Here is a 19,598-nt window from a genome sequence, read left to right on the forward strand (position 1 = left end):
CATTATCAGTGATGTAACATCTGGGTGCAATCACTGGGAGAAATTGTAAAGAGTTGTGCAATTGCGATCGAGGTTTTGTCCGAAAAAGGCTTGACGCAGCATCGAGAGATTTCTCAGTTATTGAGCAGTAGCAGGTCACTCGGACCTTGGCAAACTTGTGGATTTCCCGCTTTCGGCAATTTTTCGTAATTCAGTCGTTGCGCCTAGGACCAGCTGGAGTACTTGGATATCATTATTGCTTTTACTCACTTGCGTATATTGGCGTATTTTTTAATTACGCGAGCAGAATCTCTCTCACATTGAGACACTTTTCTATGAGCATATTAAGTTTTTATTCATCATTGTATTCAATTTTATTAACTTACGCTACATTATTACATGATTTTTAAATAGTCGTACGTTAGGATGATAATATCCAAATAGATCAATGAAAGACGAATGATTAAATCCTTATTAAGTGCCTATCATATTTGAGACTATAAAATCATGCATACATCATCATGAAATTAATCATAAATTTATAATACAAAATTTGTAATCTAATAAAAGCATAAATATAAAAAGCAGAAAAATATTATTTTATTTGTATATAAATATCAATGTATGCTTAATGTCTGATTTAATGTTAGGATAAAAATTCATTGAACTTGTTTCGTGCTTGAAATTATTTTATCTTTATCATTCTAGTGATAAATTTTCCCATTACTAATATTTTTCGTATGCTGTAATAGAGTTATCTTGAGTAACAGTGATCGAGAGACAATGCAGTACTTTTCTTCTAAACATCTATTGGAACGCAATTGAATATAATTTCTTATTAATAAATAGAAATGAATTAAAAGACAAAAAGAGTTGTCATCACGTATTTTTGAAGATAAAGTGTAAGTATAAATAATCTTTACATATTCGTAATATCACTAGGACGTACATAAATTCATTTTCTTTGTTCGCATTTTATTTATAATGCATATGCATTTTGCAGCATATTATATTAAAATAATATTAAAACCGAATATGAAAAGATTGACGAAAGACTTTCTCAAACGCAAATTTTATACACAACTATGATAATAGAATTTTTTGACATAAATTTTTTTATAATTTAATTAATATTGCGATAATGTAAAAAACTGTAATTCTGATGCAAAGGAACATATTTTACTAATACATTTAGGAACATTGGCTTTTAAATTAGCCAAATAGTTGTATTTATCGGTATGAAGGTAATATTAATTAGTTGAAGAAAGTAAAAATAAGTGATTACTCGATGTTAGTATTGTCATTGTCTCTTTGTGATCAGTGAATCATACATCTTATCAATCAAGTTGATAAGTAATCGACATATCATGGAAATTATTAATTATACTTTGTCGATTATCATTATTCATGAAATCAATTAATATACTGCGAACATTCCGTATCCTATCGTAATACTACCAATGTACAATAAATTAAAATTATAATCAAATGTATAACCAATTAGTCAACCATTTCCAATTTGGTTTCATAATAATGCACTACACCTCATCTCAGATTTACAATTTGATTAATTTCTAATCCAAGATAATTTTATGTCGCAAATTACGAGAAACGATAAACAAAATAATAACATTATTATGTTAATTAATTGCACCGCACTTATTTCCACGTCATGTCTTACAATTTCCGAACTTATTAATGTTTTATTTTTATGGTTTTAAACTATAAATACTTTAAACTATAAAATATAAAGAATGGATGAATTATTGTAAATCAGTTTATCATACATTTTTATCGATATCTAAAAGGCTGAAAAGTCTAAAGCTTTATCGGTCAGCAACGAGTTATTTCTTCGTATAATTTAATTTGGTTCGCTGTGGTATTAATAATTGTTGACGAATAATAAATTTTGTGTTTAATTTTGCCTGAAATTATAGGTTAATTAATGATCTTTTCGTTTGAAATAAAATCTTGAAAATGTATAAAGTTAAAGGGTTTGCATTACCCATTTTAATAAGGTTATTTAAATATTTCAGATTATATTTAAGGCCTATTTAAGTATGCAAGGTAGGTTGGTTCTTCTCTTTCGAAAAAAAAGAAAAAAAAAAAGAAAAAAACCCAATAGCAGTATAATATAGAGAAATATTCTGTTCACCTCCCCACCCCCCATACGCTCACACACAGGAGCGTCAATTTCTTCTCCTCCTCTCGGTCGACCATTAATTTTCTCTCTTAAATTTTTTCGTCGCTCAGAGAATAAGAAGCGAGTTAACAACGGGAGTTGGATCGATTCCGCGTCTGGCAACGAAAACCGGGGATCGTTAGGCAAAAGTATGCGCGCACAGACGCGTGCTCACACCCTCATCATCCCTACGGAAAATCCCGAGGGTGGCACGGACTTGTTTCCAGCCTCGGCCTTAATCGATATGGCCACGCATTCAAGAATCGCTCCCTCTCTCTATTTCATCCAGCTTTCCCGCGACTTTAACAGGTTCCTGCCTCGCGATACCTCCAATGAAGTCTTCGATTTAATATTTCGGTAGTGTGACATTTGCCGCCAATCGGCAAAGAACTTACAAGTCGATAATAATTGCACAATTGCAATTCTAAAATGATTGCCGATAAGTTCTACGGATAAATGGAAAACCCTAATAAAAGGGAGTCATTTTTCACTTTTGTTGTTAACTTTGCTTCCGTCGACGAGGATAGTTAGTTAACGCGTCTTAATTACAGTAGGGAACGAACAGCTGATGTTGAGACCCTCGTATCACTACTTGATCTTTCTTTCTTTCCTCTTTCCAGTACCTACTGTCGACCCTTCGAATATGGCGGCATATTTGTTTGTTTATTTCTCACCCTCGTGTTGAGGGTCGAGCTCGTTTTCCTCTTCTATATTTTGCTTCGAGTACTCAAGCTCATTGTCCGTTACCGCTATTGTATTATCTGCTTATGTGGATATTTTTGTTAGTTTTACCATGCCGGTATAACGTACATGTTGGAAAATGATAAAACTTAAAGATTGTATTAATGGCGGTAGTAATATTATTTTTATCCCCGAACGATTAAAAGCAGATCGTTTTCTATAAAATTTATCAACCAATTTTTCATAATATAATGTAATAAATGTAAAGCTATATATTTAGAATTATATTTACAAATATGCTGATTGGGAATATTTTTATATATAAAACGGATACTTTTTTTTTTTTTTATCTTAACTTAACTTTGTCTGTTATATAAATTATTCATTGTCTGTCGACCAACATAATAAGGAAAAAAATTAATCTTAAGAAATATAAAATATCAAACATTTTACGTTCTTTGTCATATTACTTACATACAATATATGTCTATGTTGAAATAAACATGATTATTGTTCTATAAATGTCAATTCCTATTTTATGTATTTAAAATTTGTTGCTCTTTTAACCTATTTAAATATAATTTAGTTTAAATTAAAAGGGTTAAACATTGTTAACAAATTGTAAAATGTCTAATAGTTCAATGTTGACAGATATTATATCGTTTGATTTTATTTGTTCAGTTTTTAGTTATATAAAATAGAAAAACTTGTACGTATAATGATTGCTGACGTAGTTAAAATATGCACAAAATTTCAAGTCATTTCATAATTCAACATACACGGACATTTCAGCAAATCGAGAAATGCATTTTCTTTACTCTTAACGAATGTCTATAATTTTAATCTCATAATATTCAATTATATAATCTTTGTTTGCTTTATTAATTTGATATGTTTTTAGAATGCTTTAACTGGATCTATAAATTAATTATTTATTATTTCTAGGCATCAACCATTAGCTGATATTTCATAAATATTTTTATAATAATTATAACATGAGATATCGAATAGTCTAATCATGAAAGCGAGAATAAGATTTTTTTATGAGTCCATCAGCAATGGCTTTTGACCAAAATATCAATAGTCGAAAATACTTGGAAAAACTATCAAGTAAAAGTGCCATTTTTACAAAGAAACAACGTTTTATTTTAATCTTAAAAATAATTCCATTTAATCCATTTAAATATAGTCACGATCGTTGGATAGTCTGGCGAATTTTGTTCGTACGATTTAGATTTCTATACCATTATTGAAGTTGGTAATGCTATAAGCAACCTCATTATTCCTTATGAATTATGAGTTAGCCATATGGTGCTGAAGCGAAACAAGTAGTTAGTGGCTAGGGACTTAGTTGTGTCAAACAAAAGAATTTTCCAGTTCAAGGAACACGTGGTTTTCTCGGTTGCTTTCACTCTATCTAGACAATCATCGCGCATAAGCAATGGCTATTTACCTCCACTGATTTGTTAGTAAGGAATCGTCGAACGTTTTCGTCTGATTGTTCATCACCTACTTTTCATTCTCAATTATTGATAAAGAAAGAATTATAATTTTATTATTAACGGCAGCTTTTAAAACTGTTTAGGAAAAAAATAAAAACAAACAAACAAACATACATGTATTATATCTCGGAAATAAATATATAAAGGAAATTCGTATTAAATGATTAACCCATGTAAATTCTATATAATTTGCAAAATAATGTTGGCTTAGTCATGTTAAAATGGACAATTTCAATCGCTTTCGTACACTTTCGTATAAGTGGTAGCAGTAGCGAAGTATATTAAACCTTACTCTGTAAATTTCGTTTCTCTTTTGAATATTAAAAAGTCTAGGAGCTTAGAAATGCCTGGGAAACCGATAAATTTCGTATCGCTGGCCTTCGAAAGCCTAATATCAGTTGTGCTTAGATATTTTCTATTCTAAGTTTTCATAGTATGGAACTACCAAATGAACTAGCAGCAAACGCAGATAAAAATTTGTGCCAGATTTACAATGATGTGTGTTATTTGGATTGAAGGTTCTTTATTATCTCTAGGTAAAGCAGAATTGACGTCGATGTCCTCATAATTTATTGTGTCGAATGACAACGTCGTCGACCTTCTAATGTGAATGCACATGTATTTAATTTTTATCTTAGTGGGTTATAAGAAGAGAATACAAATATTAATGAATAAACGCCTGTACTAAGTTTTAAATACACATTTCATTTAATAATTATTGCTTCATACTGTGCATCAACTTATAAAATACATTAATGATACATGAAAAATTATTATGAAAGTACGTACTTTTTATTATGAAATTTTGCAATATGTATAGTTATTTTGCTCTTATACGCAAATACTAAAGTTTTTTGTTATTAAAGATATTTCATTTTTTCTTCTTAGTTTATAGTTTCTAGTTTTATCACGTGGCTGCCTAGTGTTACGTTTCGACTGATGATAATATTTGTGAAATAATGAAATGTAATAATGAAATAAATGAAAGGTAAAATGTTTTTTAATGTAGCATTATTTATATTAATAATTACTACAATTAAAATGTTTACATGTTTCAAAACATTATATACTTAATATATATATATAATAAATATCTAAATATTTTTAATCTAATTATAAAATACAGAACATAATTTTAAATATTTTCTATGACGATAATGTTTAAGAATAAAAACATTGGTTATTGTTGATAAATCTCATTACCATTAAAATCTATTTCAATAACTTAAAGTGTAATTAGAGTATAAAATATATTTATCGTTTAGTATATAATTAAATTATTATTTTTTAGGAAATGAACTTTAAGTAATAATTAAATTTTTTTAACATTTTTTCAACATAATATGAATGATTGGTTCGTATTAGTTCCCACGTAAGATTATTTGATGTAAATTCAAAATAAATATAATAAAAGTATTTATTGTTTTTCGTTACTCACATTAACGTTTTGTATGCAATAATTTTAAACCTTGTTATTATGCATAAAGTTAATTTTAAACGAAAAATATTTTTTTATTACAAACATACGTGTGAAGCAAGTTTCTCATAAATATCCTAACGATTCTTAGTTTACTTAATAATTTACCATATAGTCTACTTTAAACTATTTACATTGTAATTATCATTTAGTAAATTTTTAAATATTTGTTTGTGATGTATTATTAATAAATATAATTTTCTTATATGAAATATACGAAATAATTATTGTATAACAATTGTCTACGTAAAATCTGATAAATTTTGGTTACTTTGGTATTAAATGTTAAAATTTTGATTACTTAATCTTATTTTCATTTCATTTTTTAAATACAATTTTTCAAAAAATTCCTTCTGTTTCTAGCGTAGTATTAATAAATTTACAAAAATTGATTTGTCAGTGTAATTAATGCATTATTGTAAGTATATTGATATGAATAAATAGATTATATTTGTTCTCTTAATTAGCAGTTGGTAACACCTACATATTAATTTCTAACCGAAAGTGAAAATAAACCCAATTTCATAGACAAATATTTTATATGATTAAGCGATGAATAAATAACGTTTGGACTCTGATCTGGGATGAGCATTATTATTTTTTTAACTCGAGATGAAGACAGTTAGTCGGTTATCTTGTTAGTGAGTCACTTACTTTAATACTATTTGCACTGATTCACAATACTCTAAGATCACGAATTCGTGACTCATTGTATACAACACAATATTTTTCACTATTCAATAAGACATTTCCAATAGATTAAAATCTGTAAGAATTACATTAATTTCTTTTAATGAGATTAAATTCTGTAATACTGGAATATTATATATTTAATATTTTTATACTTATATTTAATATAAAGCAATCTTTTAATATTTTCATTGTCCTATTATTTATTATTGATTATTGCATTATATTATATTATTATAATATGAAAATGTTTATCAAATATGTTTGCTTAATAAATGAATTAACGAATAAATAAATTTTATTCATAAATAATTAATCTTCTGTAGTTATTTTTTTATTTAATAATTCATTCATTATAATTTTGTATAACAGTAATTATGGAAATAATAATAGTTAGTGAAATTTATTAACTGCACCAATATAAATTAAATTAAATAATTATTGTCAAAATTCTCTTGCAGATTAAGTGCTTTAGAATCATAAATTGAATGCTAAAGAGTTTTCTTTAAAGGAACACATATAATACAAGTAAAACATAATTTAAATTAAATAGTTTAACGATAATATAATAATATACTAATAAGAATTAATGTGTTCAAACTTAAAGAAATATTAAGTCTAATTATAATAATAAAAGGGAAACTCTCGAACATTCTTACAACTATTTAAAATCAACACTAAAAAATAATTAATTCGTAAGGCAGATGCAATGCTTATAATAAAAATCATTGCAAATAAATCAGATTAAATATTCAAGAATTTATAAATGTAACGTGAATATGGTATAAAATATAAATATGCCAATTCACATTTTATAGTTGATGTATTCTGTAGTTGTAAGGCGTCACGCTATGATCAATTGCTATAATTAATCAATAATCAAACTATAATTTTGTTTAAAGATGCTTGCTTTAATACATTATTAATTAGATTAATTAAAAATAACTTAAACTTATTTAAAAAAAAAAAAAAAATTGATGTAACGTGTAAATATATCACGCGTTTTAAATAAATTTGATTCATCGGACTTGAGTGTTAAAAATTTTCACTCAATCCGTTCTATTCTTTATAAAAATTGAGATTTATTTAATATACATGCAAAAACGAAATATTACGACAATTAATTTTTTTTTAGTATTTATAAGTAAAAAAAAAAAATGAATTGATTGTCAAAGATACTTTTCATGAGTGGATATTACTTGAATGAGAGATGAATAATGAATAAGAAAAGAAATGAATAAATTTCATTTATTAAAAAAGAAATTCATTGAGAATAAGAATTTATAATGGATAAATAAAACATGGTCGTTCAACAATGGATAAATGGTGAAGTAATTTTAGAATTAAAATGTTTTTTAAAATTCAATTAAACAAAATAAACGCATGTAAGTTATTTATATTATAAGATAGAAGCTTATTATATTAATACAATTACTAAACTATAAATTGAAATATATAGAAAATCTATAGCAATTAATTAATTTGGAATATAATTTACATGCAATTTCGAGCAACTACTGACATTAGAATATTAGAGTTCCAACTCATACATAGGAATTTATAATTTATTTCTTTATAAATTAGTTTAATATCTAGTTCGTTTTTATATTATATTTATATATTGATTACTATGGTCATAAATCAAACATTAAATTCAACATTTAAATCTTTATAAAAAATCATTATTTGAAAAATATTTTATTTAAGCAATATTTATTACTTAATATCTTACCTGCAATAAATATTTATATCTATTACTGTAATTTTTTTTTACGAAATTCGACTTGTATAATGACGTGATTATTTTTATGGTATAAATTATAGTTATAAATATTAATTGAAGTTTTTAGTATTATTTACACAGTTATTTGATATTGTATATTTTTATAAAATTAATATTCTTTTAATTATATGACTCCTTATTAATCTTTGGAATATTGATTGTATCTTGTGATCAACATTAATGTTGGAAGTAGCAATGTTCCAATTAATCGATTGATATGCTAATCGATTTTTCTAATTTCAAGCAATTTATGTGTAATATGAAATAAATATTTTAAATGAAAATTATAATTAAAAAATTTTTAAATCTTAATAATAGCTAGAATTAATTTCATCCGGATTCTTCTACTCGCACCTTACTTATCATCATCTAAATCTGGGAAAAAGAAAATAAATCGTGTGATTTCTCGTAATTCACTTTCGTTCTAGCCTCTTCCGTCCAACACTTTCCTCATCCTCCCTCTTTGATATTCTGTAAAGAACCGACGATGGGCGCCGTGGCGTCGTTTAAATATAAATTGGTTGGCGGGAGTGGCCCAGGCTTCAGTCTTGGCGTCGCGACGCTCGTGTAATGAACGCCACGTACATCTTCACTCATTTCTAAATTGTATTTTACCCTTCCACGAGTCAAAGATGAGATCAATGAATTTTTATCTGTTGGACTGATGCACTGTGACACTCAAGAATAAACACACAGAACTTGTTAAAATCGTATTATTTGTGTGGAGATAAGGTAGATTCTTGGAGGAAAGGTAAAGAAAACTTGGACAGTGAATAGGCAAAATTGACAAAATACTAATATATATATATAGATAGATACGTGAATGTGTGTATAGCGTTGAGCAGTTTCTTAGATTGTTTAGTCTGCAAATGTTCCAAGTATGTAATTTTATTTATTAAACTTAATTTTTTTATCATTTTAACAGCTTAGCAATCATTTATTTTAACTTTATTATTTGATGTTTGTTAATTCATCAATTTTTGTTTATAAAATTATTGAAAAACGCTAAATTTGCAGAAATTTAAAAGTAAAAATCATTATTAAGATAATAGTTTAAATATTTATAATTTATAAGAATAATTGTCGGATAAGTTGTTGTTAAGATGAAAATGAAATAAATTGTCATATTTAACTATTATACAGATACTGCATAACATAAAAAAATTCTTTTATGAGTCTAAAACATTGATATAACATTTATTAGCTTTCAAACAAAATGCCCGTTATATAACAATGTATCGCAAAAGTTTTATCAACTAATAATTAATATAATGTATAATGTTGAAAAATTATATATATATATATATATATATGGTCCTTAAAATTAGCTAAATAAAATTCAAGAGTGATGATAAATCATATAATTCATTAATTGTATATGGTTAATTATTACATACGTATATAATAAAATTCTCAAAGTTCGATTGATCATTTGTTTAATAATTCACTAATTTTCTAAATAATTGAAATTTTAAAATTATTTGATAATCTTTATCTGCCAAAATGCTACGCTATGAAATTTAACTAAAAAGCTTTAAAGACAGTATTGAATAAATTGTTAATTTGATACAATTTTTTAATTCTTTACAATATAGGCTACGAAAACTCAACTCAATAGTGACTCATCCCATTCATGGTACCTTATTTGGAATATCGAAGAATCTCACCACTCGAATTTCAATTGAATTTAGCGTCGTCAGTGAAAATTAAGTTATCATTTACACGAGGAATGGGAATGAATTACAAAAATCTAAAATAACAATGAGTGAAAGTTCTTGTATACAGAATGACGAGAAATGGTTGATGTGACGTATATTCAGCGTTGACGTCACAGGAAAATATTTAAAACTGTACCGATTTATTTATTATTTAAAGAGTATAAAATAAATCTTCAGTTCTTACTCCTTTTTAAGCGCATCTAAATTTAAATTCTTACAATTTCAATGTAAGCTAGAATAATCGAACTCTTCTAGGTAAGAGGAAACTTTTATTTTTATAAAAACATTTCTTTATGAAAATATATGTAGCTCATTTAAAAGATTAATGGGTGCCGTTAATTATTAAAAAGAAGACTGTAGGAATTGAACAGAGGAAGAATTTAGTCTTGTGCGGGTTATTGGCGGAAGACTAAAATCGACGACCGGAGAATACAAAAACTCTACTACAATAGCTGACCGTAAACGATATCCGATTAGGCAATTTAACCGAAAATACGGACTTCCGTAAATTTTTCGTTCCGAGTTTTTATTTATTTCTTATTTCTTTATAGTGATAAATGTAGATTTAAACAGAAGTATTATTTACTGCCGTCAATTAATATTATTTGAAAAACGGAAATCATTTGTTTAAATCACAGCATTTTATATTAGTATTTTTTTAAATATTACTCATATAACAATAACAAACAAAATTCTATTTTTATCAGCTCTTAGTCATAGAAAAATAAGGGATATAACATTACTAATTTTTCGAATGTTTCTCAAATCATAAGGTTGAATCTTGAATAAACATTGATCATAGCAACGTCATTTATTTATCTAAATTTAACCATTTGACTTTACAGATATTCATATTTGAAGATCCCTTTATAATTTAATTGTCGAATAATTGAGTTGATAAGTTACAAAGAACCAAAAGCAAAAAATCAATTTGTACTCAGTGCATTATTATTAATTAAAAAGAGAATAAACGAAGAATCGAGAAAAAGTGCAACGAACCTACCAGTCAGTATATAAGGAGAATTAGAAAATATCTAGTCCGTAAATTGACTTATTTTCAGGCGGTCATTGTACTTGTTGTAAAGTGTACATCGATGTATCATACAAGATCAGTCGAAAACTAAAACCAAGAGCAACGACACAAGTAGTTGAAAATAAGCTGCTTAGAGGCAGTCGTAAAATCAATGTAGCACAAGGCTCGGTAGAATCAATTAAATGATAATCCAAGACTGTTCAAGTGCCCGAGTTTAATAGGGAAAAAAAAAAAAAAAAAAAAACAGTGTTGGCCCCAATTTTAATACAAAAGTTTAATGGTCGTTTGTTTTCCGAGACGTAGAACGCTGACTTTAATCGAATCACACCGTACATCCATTCAGCAACCGATCGTCGCTCTTTCTTACAGCGATACTTAAGACCCAATCAGTGGTCCCCTTTGAGCCTGCCAAGGGGCGATAAAAAAAAAAGCTGAAAAACTAGCCGCGAGCGGCTTTTATAAACAGAATTAAAGAAAGCCGTCTTCTAGCCTCTCCACTCCTTCCTCCAGGAAGATGACTTGCCCCGTGTATTCGAATCGCGCCCCCAACCCCATTGTCGTGCCCACGGCCACGCATTATTCTCGCAACTTCCACACGCCAATTTTCAAGACCGTCTCCGTCGTCAGCACTGTGACGGTTGTCATTCTACCCGGACCACTGAAGATCGTACAGCAAGACGAGAATGCCGTGTCGCCGAGCCATGGCTTGCCGAGCTTTAATCCGGATAAAAGATGCTGAGTTCAAAATTGAAGAGGGGAATACGAGGAGAATACGAGGGATGAAAGGAGACAAATACATTTGGAGATGTGAACGTACTTTGTTAAAATATGAGAGGGAGTTCCGTTTGAATTGATCAAGAATAGTCGATGATTTGCGCCAATTCAATTCATAATTGAATTTAAACTAGTCAATTGTTATTGCACATGTAAGCGGTTGTAAGTTAATCTAGATGCTCTAATTGGAAAATAATGAAAATACAAAATGATTTTATATTAATGAATTTGTTATGATGTTTAGTTTTCAATTAAAAGAGAAATTGCAATTTACATTTGACAAATATCTTAATTTGGTACGTTATTGTAAAGATTTTATTTTAAACGATATGCGTTACGATTTTCATTAAATTATGTGCAACAATATTTTACGAAAAAACGTTATTAGGTTTTCTTCTCTAAAAAAAATAAATCCAGTTTTTTTTTTCAAATTTTAATGAACTGGAAAATATGACATTTGAACAAAAACATAAAATTGAGCAAAATTATTGATGCTATTAATAGTAAAATATTATTTAATTTCATGCTGCTTATCAATTCACATATACTTATTATACTATCTTAGATTTATATAATTACGTGTTCTTGGATAGTATATTTTTTTTATAAATTATAGTAATGTTTGACAAATTTACCTTGCATCGGTTCACATTGAACGTGAACTAACGGGAAAAAAAAAAATGAAAAAAATACTATTATTATTGCTGTGTTTACAAAATTTTTGGTTTTATCTTTTTAATAAAATTTATAGATTGTAAAAATTATTAATGATTTTTTATTAAATTCGTATGATAAGTTAATCATTATCATAAGTTATAAATAATGATATTTAGAGCTAGTACGTTTTTCATGGAAAATGTTGTATTTCTCTATTATAAATTTAATAATTATGATGTATAATGATTGTAAGATTTTTTTTTTCTCTTTCTTTTCTTTCATTTTTTCCTTTCAAATACGATATAACTAATGCCTTAAGTTACATCTTGGGTATTGCATTAGCAAGAGAAAGAGTGCAATAAATTAATGAATTGATTCTCTTGAATTTATGTCTTTGAAAAATGTACCTTCCCATTCATCTTGCAGTACACCTTCCATGTCGTTTATTCATTTCTATTGTCGAAGTATAGAAATTGTTTCTCCGATACTTTATTGTAATAAAAGAGGAGGGAGAGACTTAATATAATAATTTATGTAAAACACAAAAATAAAATTATTATTTAATACGTATGCATAATTTTTATGAATATTATATTTTAATACATAATACCTGCATAATATTTAAAAGATATACCAAGCGAAATTGATTTTAATGGGTTAAATATTTTGAATCATAATAATAAAATTTGGCGTGAAAAATAGACTTATGAAAACTTATTAAAGTTAAAGAAATTGTATATATTTTATGGAATAATGTTATTGTAGTATTAATTGTTACATAGATATAATAATAATGATAATAATAATAATAATAAAAGATAATAATAATAATAAAAAAAAAAACATAAACTTTTATAGATTATATTTAATGTAAATGAATGAGTTCAAATTTTAGTGAATATTTTGGCTCTAAATTCCAGTAAAACGTTAAGGCATTCAAATTTAACATCTGCTTCATGTATAATAAAAAGTTACTATACAAAAATACTCACGAGTGACATTTTGCTTTCAGTAAGTTTTTTATAATGATATTTTATGCATAAATAATTAAAGTCGATGTAATTATTTCAAAGGCTAAATCTACTTGCAGTAATAAACATTCTTTCATCCGTCCTTGTTTCATCAAAATAACATCAATGATACAGATTACCAAAACATTACGAAACATTGATTTTCTTATAGTAATTAATATAAATTTTAATAACTTCAACATAACTAATACAGCATATCAATTTTGTATATGGGGATATGGCTTTTGTCAAAAGTACATAGCCACTCGTCAAATATCGACTCGTTCTTTAGAACATAATAATAATACATGCATATAACCGTGGGTTCACTTACTTTACTTTCTCTAGATACGTTAATAAGGTGGCGTTGGTCAGCGTTACCTAACTAATCTCATCTCGCAATAGTTTTCGACTTTGCACTTTGTGTTAGAGCGTGTGCAAAGCATCTTCCCGCAACTCTCAGGCCAATGATCCTTGCCTATACGCTCGTCCCGAAATAATCTGCACGCATTATTTCATCAGCAGCTCGTGTGCTTGCAAAGTGCTGATGCATCCCAGTGTATAATGCCCTTATATCGAGGCTTTGTGATTCGTCAGTCGGATAAATATTTCTTTACAGGAAGACTTTAAATAATCTAATATTTACTCATTCTTAATAGGTAAGACAAGGAAATTCTTTAAAAAGAAATTAAAAAAAAAAAAACAAAAAGAAAAAATGACTTATACTTTAAAGCTGAATTGCATCGACAGGAGTGCCAAGATTTTATAGTAAAAAGAAAATACAAAGCTATTTAATAATACTGAAGTCGTACATACAAATGCTATCTTTATACTGCCGTTATTGATCAAACAATGGTAACATGACTAATAATAACAGTACATTGTTTTATGTAAAATTTCAATGTACGATTCAGAAATTTAATATATCACTTTATTTTAATAAATACTTTATTAATTCTATAAAAGTTTTATGTAAAAATACATTTGCTATAAGTATTTTATGGGTTGAGTATATATATATATATATATATATATATATATATATACACACAAGATAAGCTAAATATACAAGCTTTCTCATAGTATCTATTTCATAACAAATTTTTAGTAATTTTCTAACTGTTTGGTTATTTAATTATAATAGGCCTGTATAAGTAGAACTTACAGGTCTAAAATTATATTATTAACTTCTTATTAATCAATTGGCAAATACGTTCAGCAATAAAAGTCAAACTAATGCAACTGTTAACAATTAACTAACTTTAATAGGGGTATAACTTTCTTCTTTATTAGAATTCAAATTGCTTTCCTTATCGATAGTGCTTATATATATATATATATATATATATATATATATATATATATATTTATTTATTTATTTATATTAGCTACCATGTACAATCTAATATTTTCTGGTACTTCTTAAAATACATTATTACTATTCATTTATGCAAATTTATAATTACAGAAATACACAAAACCATAATATTAATATATATTATTATTTTCATCTCTTCAAATGCATTCATTTTGATTAAAAATCTTTTTTTTTCTTTTTAATTAATTTAACCAATAACGCATGCGCATTTACATTTATTCATTTATAAAATATCTAAAATGTATAAAAAATTTATTTTATTGTTACAAATAGGTTAGCAATTTAAATAAATATATATTTATTGAAACCAATGAATAAGATGTTTTCCAATTACAATTATAATTGTTTCTCCCAATAATTAAAATAATGTTTAAAAACGCAGGTTAAACATGTTAAGGAATCATTAATCTTGACTTGTAGTTTAGCTTATACATTATGTATTCCTTAAGACATAATGACATACATGAGAGAATATTATCGTAGTGTGACTTAACCATATAATTGATTTTCTATTTTTTGTAGTCGGATGAATAATGATAAAAAATATTTGTAAATATTTCATTTTAAATTTATTCTAATTAAAGAGCCAATATCGCGTTTCTAAAACTTAGAATAATAATTTATTATTACTTATTATTCGTAAGTTAAAAGGAAGTAAAATTCGACTATTTTTATCGTAATATAAATAATTTAATAACATATTAATTCAAGATATATCATTCAAGAAACATTTTTACAGTATTTTATTAAAAAACAAACTAATAACTCATTTTATCTTGATACCTTAGTTAGACAACAAATTTTTCATAATGTTGACGTAGTACAATAGTATGTCTTCGAGTATATAAAACATACGATGTTCATATTGCAAAATTGTTTATATATATATATATATAAACGTTAATTTTATGCGTTTCTTTTTATTACGATTCAGTTTACAAGGTTTGTCATTCAGTTTTTTTTCTACGATACAATTTACAAAGCTTGTAATTGTCGTTTTTTAACAATTTTTAAGCAAAGTTATTCATTGCATTTTATTTAGAAATTTATTTACATCTTAGATATAGTTAACTGTATTTCTCAAGTTGCAATGTTAATCGACAGATTTAAAAATATATTTACGTATCATTATGTATGTGAAGGAAACGTCTAGTTGGTTTTGAAATATATTTTGTAATTGTAATTTGATTTTGTTTTAATGTTAACCATAAAAATTATATAAAATTCATTTGCCAGTATTTTTAACTTTTCAATTACGCTATATTAATGAATTTATCGTTCAAATAATGTTATCATAATGTGCAAAAAATTTTGAATAATTAACAATAGTATGCCAATTAAATAATTTATTATTCAATTTCAATAATAGAGGAGCAAGATTAGAAAAACATACGTACAATTTAGAATAATACCGTATGTATAATCGACTCAATGACGATCAGTTTTTACATTTAGTCTTCGATGCGGCTAATAATCATTAAGTTACTTGCAAATGATTGCAATTGTCGGTTCACTTTCCTTAAGTTCATTCATGAAATATTATTTATATGAGAATGGTAGATTTGGTTGCATATTCGTATTTGCCTACAGTTTCTTGTTGATCTTGAAATATTGTTTTACGTTTAACTTTCAGTTCCAACGTAAACATAACTTACAAAATTTGCTATATTAATACGAAAAAACAGTGGAATATATTTAATTTTCGTCAACAGAAGGAATTATTTTATTTAAGATATTTAAAAATATAATCAAACATATTAAATCCAATTTGGTTATTTTTTATATGGAATGATAAATTATTAATGGGAATTTAGAGTTAATTTCCAGTGCGAGTTATGAAAAATTGAAATTTGCTGTAAAATAATACGAGTGAAGAAATGGTAGGTACGAACGAATGATATTTTTTTTCATAAAATTAAATAATTCGGGTGCTTTTTTAATTTTTTAATAATTAAGATTATCAATAAATGGCTTTAGCAGCGCTCAATTCAATTGGCCACTTCGAGTCACGTAGTAGTAATTTGTTGAAAAAATAAAGGAAAACACATAATTAAGGAAGTCGACGAATTGTAAAAACAAATGTAAGCAGCCCCTTCCTTGGTCTATATTTTGGTATTGTAAGACCACGTGAGAGCATTCGGAAATGCGGTCAGCAGAAGTAGAAAACCGTATTTCATGCGCCTGTCGCGATTGGCCTGTTTTAAACGGTCGCTCATTTTATTCAGTGTAAAGCTTGTTGCAACAGCCTAACGATGCTTTGGCCCAACGCGAAAATAGTCGCAGAAGCCACAGTCATCGAGAGAGAGAGAGAGAGAGAGTGAGAGCGAGCAAGTGAGTGAGTGAGTGAGTGAGTGAGGGAGTGGGAGGGAGAGGTGGGAGACAACAGAGCAATATATAGAGAGATAGAAATAGAGTGTGTGTAGTGAGAAAGAAAGAAAGAAAGAAAGAAAGAAAGAAAGAGAGAGAGAGAGAGAAAGACGGAAGAGCACACGCTGAGTATAGAGGGCCAACGTTGGTTAGTGTAGTGTTTCAGTGCTCATTTGATTCGTGGCTTGAACCGACGGATTCGTGAAAGTTTGTCATAATTTTATTTAATATTATCTAGTTGGTAAGTTCTTTTTATTTGACTTAAGAAAAATTGCACAATATTTCTGGCTCGTTCATTGCCATTTCTTCATTCTCGTCATTACAATTGTATAATACTTTTCATAACCCCCGCTCATCACATTGCGCGTATGCGTTGCTGACAATTTAATATCGATAATTATAAATTAACATCGAAGTTAATGTTTTGAAATAAACACGTAAAACGTCAATCCGATTTATATGCGAATATGTGATTGTTCAATTTATTCATTAACTTCTTAATTATTATGACTTACAAACTAAATGACATCGTTTCATGGGTTTGAAATTAAACGGAAATAATACATTGAACATTAGATGCATTTGTGTTCAGTCTGCTACACAGTAATGTAATATGAGTACTATTTTCGAAAATGTGAAATTTGATTCTGCCGTAGATAAATTGATCAGTGGTAATCCACAATCTACCATAAGATTTGACTCGTTAAAATATCAGTGGTTATTACCGTAAATATTTTCATACGTACATATTTTCATAAAACGTTGAAAAAGATATTTGCATTAGATTAGTTATTAGTAAAAATATATGAATATACAAAAGGAATGACTAAAATTATGTATTTTTCATTGAGCCATTTTTATCAACATTTATTAGAATTGTATTGCATTGTAGTGCAGGTAATTATAAAAAAAAAAAATAAAATAAAAAAAAATTAAAAAAAAAACATTTTAATTTAAATTTTAACTTGAATAATTAAGAATCAAACGTAAGAGAGAAATAACAATTTCAATTATTCCAATATTACGTTAATATTTATTCCACATATAATTGTAAAATGATTAATAAAGAATGACAAATAATATTGATCCTTTATATATATATATATAAATGAAAGTTGTGATAAGTTTTGATTTTTATTGTTATTTTTATTAAAAGTAAACTTTATTAAAATAGTTAAAAAAAAAACGTAAATGTAATTGCAATTATACGTAATTTGTGTAATGATTTTCTGCATAAAAGCATAGAAATGCAGAATTTAAAAGCTTATTTAGCGACTAACACTGAATAAATTCACAACATTGTCAATAATTTTATGCAAATTGGTTGACGATCGACACGTTGACAATTCTTCCGAGGTTATGAAGGTTTTGAAAATTTTTAAATTTAATTCGCATTTTCAATTCGATAATGATAAATCGAAAAATAAACATTTCATTGCACTCTTGCTCGTTATTATGATTTATCGTTATAAATTATATCACTGTTTACATAACGGGTGATCATTTAATGCAAAATTAAATACGAGTATAACATAGGTAAATCGATGTAATAAATTTAAATATATCACATTTAAATAGCAGGAAGCAATTCCTATTAATACCAAAACCAACTTCAATAATCAGCGATTTAAATCGATCTTCAACTTTAATCATCGAATCCCATTTTAACGCGCAATACGTACGTCAGCCTCCAATAATAAAAGTTTTATGTTACGGTATCGCCACCATTGCTAAACGAAACGGTGAAATAAAGCAGTGTTGTGCACGCGGAGTCTAGAGCACATTCACAACACAGCCACTGAAGTGAAACAGAAACAAGGCTGCGTCGTCTACGTAAAAGAAACGAGTGAAAAACAAAAAAGTATCTTTTTGACGATAGCCATGATCGATCACAAGCGAATTCATCCTGTTTATGATGAGTAAATTTGATTGAGCAATGTTCGCTGGAATTCGGTTATTGCTAATAAATTTTATTCAAAACATTATTAAACGTTGGCTGAAATATTAATGATTATTTATAAATATATTCGAATGCTGATTTAATGTCCTTAAATTCGGACAAGTAAAAGATATTAACTCAATGTAATTGCATCCACGCCCCCCCCTCCCCCGACCCCCGACCCCCGACCCCCTCATTCATCGAACATTAGAAATATACAAGTTGTGCTGCTTTTATTTATATATTAATTACAATTTTTAGATGGTATGGCTTGGACAACTAAGTAATCTTAAGTTGAAAACGAATGGTAATACGCGTTCTTTTAATGATTTATATTTGTATGATGATATTAAAATAAGCCGCAAACATAAAAATTTCTCAAAAATTTCATTAAAACGTTTAAAAAAAAAAACAGCACATTATTGTTG

This window comes from Ceratosolen solmsi, unplaced genomic scaffold, assembly GCF_000503995.2.
Source record: "Ceratosolen solmsi marchali unplaced genomic scaffold, CerSol_1.0 scaffold6, whole genome shotgun sequence".
NCBI classification, from domain to species: Eukaryota; Metazoa; Arthropoda; class Insecta; order Hymenoptera; family Agaonidae; genus Ceratosolen; species Ceratosolen solmsi.